Genomic DNA, 11,876 nt, shown 5'->3' on the forward strand with positions numbered 1-11,876 from the left:
AGCTTCGCGACGCCGACTACGAAGCCTCGAAATGCCGTGAGTAACGATTTCGACAAACCGACGTTGAGCATCGGGACGCTAATCACAGCTACGCCGCCAAAAGACGCCACTTTTGCACAGATGAGCCTCAGGATGTCACCGTACAGGACTCTGGAAAAACGACTTCGAGCGTGGTTGTTGACACTGATGATGATCAGTGACGCGAAGGTGACAAAGCGAAACTTTGTTACCCTAATAAAGGCCACTTGTGTCCTCCTTTTTAATCTGCAAATAATGATCTAGTCTTCTGTAAATTTTCACAAGATGTTAATAGTTTTCACCCTAATCTCAACTTCAGAAAAGCATGCTGTCTACGAAGATAGTTTAGCACGTTTATTCTTTAGTCACTGTGTTCTGCTACACAAGATTATGTTTACTTTATAAACTACGGCTTTTAGTTTTCGTCTGAGGTTCCGTCAGTATTTTTAGTTTAAAAGGGTTGAATGCACAGGAACGCTTATGAGACGCTATTTTGCTGAAAATGTGATATCCCTGAAGCCTTGAGACCTTACACATGCCACATGGAGATTCTCTTGGTTTTTTAGTCGGTGACGCTAGTTAGCAGGGATTGTGACAGCAGCTCGATTATTCAGTCGTGTGTAATTGTTATACTTGTATCAGTTTTAACATATCTAAATGAAGCTGTGTACGCCAGGTGTACATAATCGCGTTTCTGTCAGTCTTCCACACTGTAACCAGAACGACCATCGATCTGTATCAGAAAACCGCTGTCTAGCGCAACCTGTTTGTCTGGAGTTTAATTCAAGATTAAATACGATATATAGGTCACGCGGAACGATTCATTTATATCGTTGATAAATATATTACATTATAGAATATAGTTCGTGCATCTGCTTAGCAATTTTAGCCATCATTATCGTTTACAGTACTACATATCATTCCTCTCGTCCAAGGAGTCCTACCGAATGTCTATAGATCAAGCCAACGAAAAAGTTGGGACCCGCAGTGCTCAGGAACTTGAAGAACGGGTCGTTCCCAGTATCCAGTACATATCATTCCTACAATTTACATTTAAATTTCAATAATTCTTGTGAAAAGTTAAGTGACGTTCTTGTATATCTTACACGAAAACGTTCAGATAGTGGTAGCACTGTTGACATAATGGAAATCAAAATATTTTACTGATTTTTATACTGGAAATGAAATTGATTTTCGGCATGTTGCAACTTGGTTTCCCTGCTTGAAGTCCACCGTAGAAACTGAGAACGGTACATACTGAATTAAATTTTTGGACATCTAGAATCTTCCAGATATGCTTATGTTATTTTCTCTGTGTGGAAATTGTTTAAATTCACATTTCAGCAGCTGATACTGTTCCACATAAAAAGTAGACAGTTCTTCGTACTTCCCGGTGTGTTGGGTTGCATATGTGTAGATTTCAAGTGTTACAACTTTGAATCGATTAGGATTTTAATGTCCTCATATTCGAACGTCACTTAAGAGACTATACCCGTTAATATAATTTAATCATTATTATACATTATCAAGATTATGAATGCGGTATCTTAAAAGGTAATTACCGCCGGGAGGAATTTAGAGAGACAATGGAACCCAGATCAGAATACCCACCTTTGAGATCGAATCCCGAGTGTGCAGAATAAAACTCGAGAGGTTTTTATGTCATCCACAGCATTAAAATACAATATAAATGTGTGCCGATTGGATGCATAACGAAAAAAAATCTCAGGCGGGATCTGTGGGAGATAGGAGTTGAAGGGGACTGGCTTTTGTTGGCCCAGGACAGGGTTCGGTTGAGGGCTTTGGTTAATCTGGTGATGAACCTTCGGGTTCGGTAAGCCATCTAGTTAGTTAGTTAGTTAGTTACAGACAAGCTCTGAGGCCAATCCAGCGTTCTAATCGATAGGTGGTGAGGGGCAGGCGGTTCTTTTTCCGCGGATAAAGCGGCTGTAGCGTGAAGCTGATCATCCACTTCTGTCTAACGCCGATATTAAGAATGCGTGAAGTTTCATCTCCGTTCCCCCATGTATCTTCATTGTGTGGTGCTTAATCACAGGGAGGGGTGAATTAAATTAACACCCACCCACCCAGTTCCAAAAGATCCATTTTAATATTATCCTCCAAACTAAACCTACGCCTTTCGAGAAGTCTCTTTCCTGTATGTTTTCCAACCAAAAGTGTGTACCCATTTCTCGTCTTCTTCATGCATGCTACATACCACACCCATCTTATTCTCCTTTATTTCTTTACTATGATATTTGGAATAGATTAAAAACTTCGGAAGTTCTCATTTGAAACTTTTTCAGCCTGTCCGGATACCGAATATAAATCCTGAGATTTGAGGTTTTTACTGTGGTTAAGATATCGATTGTAGGCTTCTGGCGTACGACATCGTGTGGACTTGTAGGTGGTTACCAACGTTTCGGAAGAGCGAATCGCTTTCATCTTCAGGAATACAATCGACATTACAATGTTTTCTTGTTTGGTGTAGATATCCAGGCAGATTCTGAGATCGTGCCTTAAGAAAGTGTACTGCTTCCTTCGCCCTTTACCGATTTACCTTTCCATTTAGCGCTTTGTGGTTGAGAATTTATCGGTTAATAAACCAGGAAAATATTGCACTTTGGAATCGGCCGCTAGGAGATGGTTAGTAGTAAGTTACAATGGACCTAAGGAAATAACTGGAGTGGACTGGAATGGTTCATTACCGTGTTCAAGGGCGTGATTTCTGACTAGTGTCGTTGAACCTTTGGATTCTGCGAGCAGAAAGTTGGTTTCTTAGGTACTTACTCTTAGTTACTTGTCACAGACAACCTGACGTGTGTACTGGTTGTCTGGGTACTCACTTTGTTGTTAGTGGAAGTTTGTATTTTTCAGTTTCTTTTCTTTGTCAGTCAAGAAACACTTGAGAGAAGGGGAGTTTGGGGCTCTTAACCCTCCTCCCGATGTAAAGATATGCTTGTAGGCCAATTCTCTCAGGTGAACTCAGGATACCTTAGAGTACTGCACTTTCTTTGTATCAATAGATCCACTTTTTACTGTATGGTATTTGTTGCTTCATTTATATTGTTCCAGTTACCTTTTATGGTTGGTATTACTGCCTAGTTTTAAATGAAAATCGGAAAACAAGTCTCGTATTATACTTCCTTTTCTGAAGTTATAAGGGATTATTTGAAATGTGGGTCACATCAACCTAATTCCTGTTTATCAGAAGTTGCTGGATGCATTCATGACGCCTACGTTCCTTTGAATGCTTCAGGTTCATACAGACGCTAGGTAGAAATTTAGTAATTATACAACTTATTCATCTTTCTCTACACGTACCGTAATTGACAGAAGTTTAGTTCCATTATTTGAAAGCTTCCATATTTAACATCAAAGGCCGCATCAGCGACATGTTCGTATTGACGTCTCCAATGTTTCATCGTATTGGAAAATATCAAAATACTGTTTTTTTCTTAATTTGGATCAGAAAGAATCAACATAATCCTCATAACCGATTCGTTTAAAATTTACGATGATATGACCTCTCCTATTCATCATTTTTATCTGCAACGGACTTTGTTTACTTGATATACATATTAATAATAATAGCCCTATAGAAGATTTCTGTCTTCTGGGTTGTTGCGCTGTGTAGTCTGGTCGATGTTAACCAACGTTTCAGAGGTCATACTGCCTCCGTCATCAGGGCGATGATGACGGAGGCAGTATGACCTCTGAAACGTTGGTTAACATCGACCAGACTACACAGCGCAACAACCCAGAAGACAGAAATCTTCATATTCACCGCTGTGAGAACCTCAAGTCTTAAATAGCCCTATAGTTTATTAGTGTAGGTTTTAATGACGCTGCTCCATCTGCAGAGGTTATACACCTATTGTTTTGTATGAGATGTGTAAGGGCTATACTGAGATTTTCTTGGCGACACTGGAGTTACAGTTATTATGGATAGTCGGTCCTATCTTTGAGGTGTTTAACACAACATACCCGTTCTGTGAATCTAATAAAATATTTTAAAATGGAAGTTCGTGACCTGTTTTAACGCTAATTTTCATCTTCTGTGTGGTTGTGCATGTTTAATATATTTTTATGTATAATATTTATGGCCTAGTTGATGCTGTTGCACAAAGAGGCGCGGACTGAAGCTGTTAGGATCTGCTTTGAATCCAGTGTTCTCGCATTTCGTCGTTTCTACAAATTGAAGAAAACGCGATAGAAGTCTAAAAAGTCATCCTACGCCGTGTGATTGATTACGATATTTGTGTTTCCTTGTCAAGCCGCGAGTTTTAACCCAGCAGGTTGTCACCACACACATTAGCACTCCGAGCCTTCATCGCAACTTTACAATGTTCGAGTTAACCCGTAACAAGCACAAATAAGATTAATGGACAAAGGTTCTTTTTCTTACTGCAGTGCAATATTCACGAACGGAAAATAAACTCTTTATTGCCAAATTACACTATAATCCAGATGCATATTTTTGTACTCTGTTGCGAACGAAAGAGAATGACTCAGCCGTGCCAACACTTCAAAAAAATATTTTGTTGACAAAGTAATAACTGTCTGTGAAAATATCTGGGTCTGAAAATAAATAATGACCCTCACTTCCCTTCAAATGTTTAAATGTTTATAGTCAGTTTTATTTATTTATAGTTGATTTAACGTTGATGTCAGTAACTCAAATGCGTTTCAGTCTTCTGAACAACTTTTGTTCGAAAGATTTCGACAGAAATTTAGGGAGTTACTCTTCGTTTAAAGCATCTTTTATTGTTGTCCGACTTAAAGTTGGGGCGTCAATGAATTTTATAAAATTTTCTAATATAAAATTTAATGAAAGTCAGCTTATCTATTGTCGAGGTATTACATGCGGTTGATGGATGGACAGACAGTCACTGCGGAATTAATGGCTGCACTGTGAACGTGTAAGTAACAGAGAAAAGAGAGAGAGAGAGATTCAAAGTAAGATTCGTTGCAGCATCTTAAGTCACATTACGTCTTTCTCTTTTTTATTATTTATGGCAATACCTGATCGCCGCACTTCGTGGTTGCTGTATTAATGAACGCCAAAAATATTGCTTGGAGCTATTTCATGTTTTAGATATGAATTACACTTCAAATCACAGGGACCTACAAGTGAAATGGCAGTTCTGTTTAGCCAATGAAATGTATGAACATCTTTCGTGAATCCTTTCGAAAATCACCTGTTAGTTTCTTTACGTCCGTCCTTATGTAACAAAGCTCCAAATTGACTGATGAATTTCGACCAAACTCGACACGGTAAGGTAAAAAGGTAAAGTTGTCCTTTGCGTTTAATTAGGGACAACATCTTGAGGACTTTGAAAAGGCAGACGTATACTAAATAATGTCAAATCATTTTGATTTTGATTCCGATCGTTTGGTAAATTACTGTTCAAATTCGAAAACAAAATGAAATAATATCGTCGGGGCAAAGCTCGCGTTTTGAAGGAGGTATGACTGCACGTTGGACGACAACGCTGGTTATCTGCGTATCTACGACTTAGAATGTTGCACCTGCTTGGTTGCCGGACTGCGGGAGCGGTACAGTGGTGGACTGTTTCTTTCCCTAAAGCAGTCGCTGAAACAGACACCCGTAATCTGTTTCTATTTATTGCAGTGCCTGTAATTAAAGGAAACAGAAAATATGCCTTTTGGTGGCTTCTAGCACGCACAATCTTTTAATAGCACCAGTATCGTACATCTGTTCAGCTGGTGTGCGTAGAATATTATTTCATTCTCTTACCCAACGAAATAAGTACCACGGACTGCGATCCTTTGTTGTATCAAACCTTCAATTTGAGTTTTCTAATTTATAGCTCTAACGCTCCCGATCCTGGGTATAGAATATTTAAAGTATTATAGCTTTAGGCTTAATTTGAGTTATCATCATCATCATAATCACCATCGTTATTAGCAGTGTCTTTGTCTTCCATAATTGTGCAGGTGATTTTTTAATCTCTGTGCATGGAATATAGAACTTTATTTTTCGTGTCATATGGTCGGTCGCTCTCGAGACGAAGATGGTGTAACACTGAGTGACAGGTTTAATAATACTGTCACAGTACACGAGAACTATTAAAATTACAGTAAATTCAAGTAAAGGAAAATAATAGTCTAATAAGGCCGCAAACGGTTTTGGATTCTCGCGAGGATTTTAAAATATTCATAATAATTTCTTAGTTGCGAGGTCTGAGGTTCTGATAGCTGCGAGTAATTTAGAAGGGTCGTGCGACCAGGGGGTCATGCCCAACGTTGTTAACTGTAACCAACAGACTTAATAAATGTCTATATTATTGCCTTCTGGGATGTTGTACCGCGTTTTCAATAGAAATTGACTGACGTTTTAAAGGTTTTTACTGCCTCCATCATCAGGGCGACGCCATTTAGAGTTCTAACTTTAATATCAATTGTCTTGAGGTGCGTTTTGGAAAATAAATTTGAATTTACTTTAAGTAATTTTAAAGACCTAAATTAACATTTTACTTCACTTGCTGCCCTGATGATAGAGACAGCAAGCACTTCTGAAACGTCGGTGAATTTCTACCAGATTGCACGGCCCTACAACCCAGAAGACAGCCATCTTCGGGCTCGCCTCCGTGAGAACCTGAAATCCTACTGCTTTCCGAAGACATATTTGTCAGATCAGGTCATGAAGATTAGTAGGTTATACGAAAGAGCAGACGCCTCGTTTGGAAAATATGTTCTCCAAGTTGGAGTACTGCTGTGTTATGTTTTGCTCATTCTGCTGCTCGTAAGTCCTGTTTTGCAGCGATCTAACTGAGGATGATGTAACACAAAGATCCAAATAATGCCCTTCGGATGATTTGAATTTTCAGCTTCAGAAATGAAGATAGTGAGTGGTCGAGCTCGATCTTCGAGGTAAACATTCCCGTTCGTGAAACTCGCAAATCCAAGTGGTTCTCATGCATTGCCTCCATCTGCTAGCACGAGCTATCTGAACACCTACAATAACAATATGCAAGTCTATAGAGCGACGGTTACTTTTTCACACGGCCGTGTTGAAGAGAGCTTCCTACTTCTTGTCTTTCTCCGAACAAGAAGTAATACGTAGACTATAATAATCGTATAAATAAACCTCCAGCCATTCTCTTTTTCGCTTCTTCCCCTTGAGCATGGTAGAGAAGGACAAATAGGTTGGGGGTCGTACCCAAACCATCTGCCTCTTCGGCTCGCCAGGTCAGCAACAGACGAGATACGGGGTACACACCAAACAAGACTAGCATCGCACAAAAGAGGCCCTTTCTTCTTCGCCAAACAAGCAGTTGAACCCTAAAGGAACTACCTTGCCGTACAGCCATGTTACAGAATCCAGACACATCGGTGTCAGAAATGTGCGTCGATTCTTTACAGACGCTGGGACCGGTTTGTGTTAAAGTAACGGAGATGTTTATATGGTGAGTGTGGGAAAAAATCAGGCATTAACTGAAAGCTGCTGGGGAATACTGATAATTAGCATGAACATGAATAAGGTAATTCAGGTTCATTCGACCATTATGCTCAAGTTTCTGCCCTCAGTTTCTTTGAACTGGCCGATCGAGTGTGCTGCGTATGTACGTACCAATGTCCACACAAAACGCCATATCAGCTTCACAATAAGTGTTCCACTCCACTGAGTTAATTAATTTCTAGTAAAGATAATAATAGTCACACAGTGAAATAGTATTAATGCATACTTAAAGATGCCAATTGGTATGATTTTACGTGAAAATAGCAAAAGATATTTCTGACGTTATCACAGGCGAAATGTCGAAAGAAATATAGCTTTTGTAAATACAGGAGACCATGGTAATTATAGTTTATTGTTTAATCTAATATGACCTGAGAAATCACATTAAAATAAACAGTCAATATAACTTAAATCTAAATATGTATATAGAACCAGGTTTTAACCGTTTTAGTGCCAGGATCCTAAAACGAAAGAAATTCAGTCATTGTCATTAAAATTTGTTTTTTATTCTGTTTTAAATGTAAGATTTCAATTTTAATTTTTCGGCGAATGAAACGTCTATACTTCCCACTACGGCTGGCGTAGATTTTTCCTTGGGCCTGCGTGGTCCATTTGCGCGCAACAGTACCACATAGCATAAATATTAAGTCGCGCAGAATCGATGTGATTTACTCTGGCAATTTGTACGTTTCTTCCATCCATCTAATTGATATTGGTGAAACGAGAATTTACCACTTATTTTGCACACATTTTTACCCCAGAATGGTAGAGTTTCCTGTAGATAGTTGGTTACATTTGGGCGTGAGTCGGTTGTGCTTCAAATGCATTATGCAGGAACTGTCAGCATTGGTTAACAAATTCAAGCCCAATGCACGGAACTGTGAGTAACGTCTCTTGTTATTTCTGGCGGCCAGTCTGAAAACACAAAAAGCTGACTTATGAACATGTGCAGCGCAGTCGTGTTATACAGATCGCTGTGGAAACTCCATAATACGTAATCATATTTTTCTTATTTAAATTCGCGTTTATTTACTACGCCGTTACCCGTTTACACTACAGTTATTGGATCTATGTAATACGTTGTTAATGGAGATGCTGTAGAAATGAGTATTATGGGCTAATGTCGGGGGGGAAAAGTTAAGAATCTGACATTACATTAATTCACGAATAAGATAAGAACAGGCCACATTAAGCGAATCCTGGTTACTATTAAGTTCAGAATCCTTTTTGTCTTTCCGTCTCGTGTCTAGAATTTACAGATTAAAATTTACACAAGTCCAGTTTTGTATATTGTTTTGTGTAGATGTGAAACTTAGTAGCTTCTCAAGATAAAATTGGTTATATACATGTCTTTGAAATAAGAACACCAAATGTGTCGGACGAAAGCAGAAAAGAACTGGTGTAATTTATTTTGTAATATGCCATTTAGTAAAATTACTGTTTTAGCGAGAATAGAACATTTTTAGCTTAATCTTTTGCTGTGGACGTGGTTTGTAATGAGTACGAACACTGACAAAGAAGATATAAGAGTGATGAATGTTGATTAGGGAGCAGCGTTAAGACGATTCACGACAAACCGTCATTATTACTTTGGCAATTGATGTTCTGATGATTTTTAATTTCTTACCTTTTGATTTTATTTTATGACTTTGTCATTCTAAATTGAGACTTTGTTTGTTGTGCGGGTCGCACATTTGTGTAGACCCATGTATTTTTCTTTGTAGATTATTTCCAAAGTTACAGATACATCCAATATGTATGAGGGCTAACATCGGGCACTTGTTCAATGCCAATTATTACACAGTTATTAGGTATATCTAACAGCCTATTTTGTAAGAAGTCGTTAATAACAGTCATTAAGCATTCAGACAATTATAAGAACACTCGTAGTTTTATTTCCTATAGGTGAAGGAAGTTCGATAGTGCGTCATTGACCTTAATCCAAACTTGATTGTGATGAAATTAGAAAAGTCCAGAGCATTCTTTCAGTTTAAGCCAGTTTTTTCATTTGAGACGAGTACTTACAGATAAAAGTATACGCCTGTTACACAGTAGGCTATACATCCACTGCATTTATGTCTTTACGACAGATATTCATTTGTGTACAGCTATTTGCTTCCCCATGAAACATATTGCCCAGTAAATTTTCCACATGTTTATAAGCCAAATCACAAACTAGTAATTGAAGTTGTGTATGAGTAGAAGCTATACCTTCACTCCCCCCAAACGCCTACATGGTATAGAAGGGGACTTCACGTTACTCTTTACGTAGATAGGGTGGCATTCAATGTCGTGATTTATGACCAAAATAAGAACATCTCCTGCGATACGAAGTTTTCAGTCTATTTTAACTCAGGAAAAAAATGAGGTATCTGTAGGTGCCTGAGGATAATCATGTAGGATTTAAACATGTTGCCATAATACTTTTTTTAGTTTTAATAACATAAATGTGTGTGACCAAATCTTTTTCTTTCTGTACATTTAATAAACCACAACATGATGCAAAAACTGCTTTTGTTTTCCTTGCAATTCAATAGGAGTGTTATGCTTCTGTTACGCTTATTTTAAAATTGAGAAAGTAAAAATATGTTGTACTAAAATGGCGTCAGTTAAGATACCTTTTCCTTCAGCAGGTGTGGGAAAGCGTGCATGGATGTAGAAGTTTAACATCCTGTGTCCACACCACAGGATGTTGCATATTTCCGTATCCACTACTATACATAAATAGGCCTACACTTCTCATACTTTGCCCAGGTCTCCTTCCGTTCTTACCAATATCCTTGTCCAGAAGGTTTCCGTTTTCTTCTTGTTCGATTCTTTTCACTCATTCCATCTCTTTTTTCCCCCAGTTTATTTTCTTCGGGGTTCTTTTCTTGTCTTGTAAATTGAACGTTATTTAGGGTCGTCTTGTCGGCGGCCAATGGGACCGCTGCTGTTAGGAAAGGTGCACATGCCTGCTAGAAGGCCAGGTGATACGCGAGCAACCTGGCTGCCCCGATGGATGGATGGCACGCACTCGCTAGGTTCCTTCTGCTTCGCACCTGGCACTTTTTATCTCGGGCCAACAGTCTGCTGCAATATGTACACGCGTTTCATAACGAAAACAAAGAGTACCCTACTTTGATATTTACGTTTGACTAACTGTAAAGTGGACTATACATTTTCAAACTCAACGGCCAGGTTTTACTTCATTTTTTGCAGAAACGAGCTTTTTTTATCACATAATAGATAAGCTACAGTTTACTTCCTATTACATTTAGTTCTTTTTTTAAGTTCGAAAAGCTCAATCTGTTCCATTTTGAGTAACTCAAGCATAATTTTTGCTTTGTTTTCTTAAGATAATATTTATCAGTCATACTTTATTATAATATTCTTTAATGTAAGTTAGTCTCAGTAAATGTAGCTAAAAATGATTAGTTTTTATGCATCTGAGCAAAGCTTATTACTAGTATTTCTGACATTCCTCGCGCTAAGGTGGAGGTCTGCACGGGCTCGGGCCTTCTCCAGAAGTAGTTCTAGGTAACACCTTACAAACTCGATATCCGACATGTTTTTATTTTTCCTCAAACGCCAAAATAACCCGGCCGGGTAAAATTCTAAAATGTCGGCCCTTAACAGTTTGAGTTACGGGAAGTTTTCCGTTCTTGTACACCGAGTAACGCTGTGGCAACAGAACCCAAGTTCGAACACCAGAGCGCGCTGCTAGGCATTTTCAGCCATCGCTTACTCTTAAAACCAATCTTCCTCTCACCTCCTTTTTTGGTCTTCCAAGTGGACATTTTCAAAAACCGGACGTCTCGGAGATGGTTTAAATCTCGGCCTTGAGACCGGCTGTTCTGACAGGTTTTTCGTGGTTTCTCTCAGTCCCTCCACGAGTATTCTGGGGGTAATTAATTAAATTAGGCAACGACCACTTCCTTCCATTTACGATTTCTTACTCACCACAGTATTTGACGTTATACGGTCTGACTGCGTAGTTACATACAGGAATCATATTTCCTATAACTTTGTTTCGTGCTCTCGAAAGTTTTTGTATGCCCTTACCCAGCAAGTGTGTTCTCTGATCTGTTACCTATTAACAATGTTCTAGAATTTAACTGTCTACGTATAACTATGTATGAGGGATATGTTATAGGAACAACAAAAATAAGAAAAATGTTTTACACGAAGCGTAAGATAGGAATAACTATGATAGAGAAGATGGCTGTCTTCTTAGTTGTTGCGTCGTGTTATCTTGTATAAGTTTACACTGCGTAACAAACCAGAAGACAGACTTCTTCATACACGTCACCGTGTGAACCTCAAATCTCATTGTTACAGATAAGACCAAGATGTTTACAATAGTGGAAAGGTTAGGAAGTCATGTGTTCGA

The sequence above is a fragment of the Zootermopsis nevadensis genome, unplaced genomic scaffold (assembly GCF_977971745.1).
Source record: "Zootermopsis nevadensis isolate Lab colony 2312 unplaced genomic scaffold, Znev_1.0 Znev_ptg000061l, whole genome shotgun sequence".
NCBI classification, from domain to species: domain Eukaryota; kingdom Metazoa; phylum Arthropoda; class Insecta; order Blattodea; family Termopsidae; genus Zootermopsis; species Zootermopsis nevadensis.